Source organism: Loa loa, assembly GCF_000183805.2.
Source record: "Loa loa unplaced genomic scaffold supercont3.50, whole genome shotgun sequence".
NCBI lineage: Eukaryota > Metazoa > Nematoda > Chromadorea > Rhabditida > Onchocercidae > Loa > Loa loa.
The window spans coordinates 318,344-319,681 of record NW_018108230.1 but is presented as its reverse complement, the minus strand read 5'-3'; positions in this window follow the sequence as shown (position 1 = coordinate 319,681).

Here is a 1,338-nt window from a genome sequence, read left to right as displayed (position 1 = left end):
CACCTTGACAACCATGTTACTTGTAATCTTTGATCTTTAGTGAGCATCTGTATGTATTGATGCGCATTGATGAGTAAAAGTATCTAATTTGATAATTGTGTTATCTCTAATTGGTACATGTCCAAATTTCCGTTAAACATCGCATTTCTTTGTCTGAAAAATAAATTTTTATGTAATGTATCAGTTTTGTAAACCGTATCCACAATAGAAAGAGATTTCAAATCAGTTTTTTGCATAAGCTCCGACGATTGATGGTCTCCTCGTTCCCAGTTCCAATTTATCTTCAATTATCTCCAGTTTAACAAACAGATCTCTCCCTCCTTTTTCTACCAGTAAGGAACTCATCCATAACCGTTTTTGTATTCCCTGTGTTCGCTAATAAACTGTTACTGTCATCAATAAATCCTTAGCAACCACCTTGCGTCGCGTCAGACAAAATAAACTTCAACGTAAGTCCCTTCCAAACCAGGTAATATTTTTCACAACACTTGAATGTTGGAAAGAGAATCTTAAGGAATGCGAGGTCAAAGAAGGAAGTGAGTGAGGAAGCGGAACGAGTAGTGGGCCATCCACCATGCATCTTTTGCTAATCTTCACCATGATATCAATAAGGCATCACAGGAATCGTTACGATTGCGTTCCGCTTTTCCCTTCTAATAGCTCACCATTTCTTATGTTGTTTTTGCTCAAAATTTAACATTTCGTTTGTTTCCATGTCGATAGAAATTCCTAACAGATAGATCCAGCCTTTAGTTTTTGAAAATGTCGATAATTTATACATTTGTAGAGAAATGTCAGCTAATAACTGGAAAACTCTTAACTCACTTCGTTTCACAAATCTATGCTGATTGTTATACTTTTCTCTGCAACTCCCTGAATTGTCAGGAATCAACGATGGCAAAATTATTTTTAGTCTATTTCATTTCGACTTTTTTAGGTTCAGTTTTACTTTAAAATCACAAAATACGGTTTAAGCGACGAGGAGAGGAAGTAAAGATTATAAAGATTATATCAAGCGAATCAGGAGAAAGTGCGGACCTCTTCAATCATAATTAAGCCTTAAAAGTGAAATGATAACGATTACGAAAAAGATGACACACTTTGGACTGCTGTTTATCTAATATATTTCAGCTTTTACAGTATCACTAGTGAGTTGATAAAATTAATTTATTGTAGTACTATAATCCCTCATATTTGAATTCATCTTTTCTATAAAACAGAGGAAGTTAAAGTCAATATGGAAATTGTTATTTAACCCATGAAAAATGGTTTCAAAGGTCTTCTAAGGGAGTGGTATTGGAATTAACGATATGGAACACTTCGAATGACGGATAAACG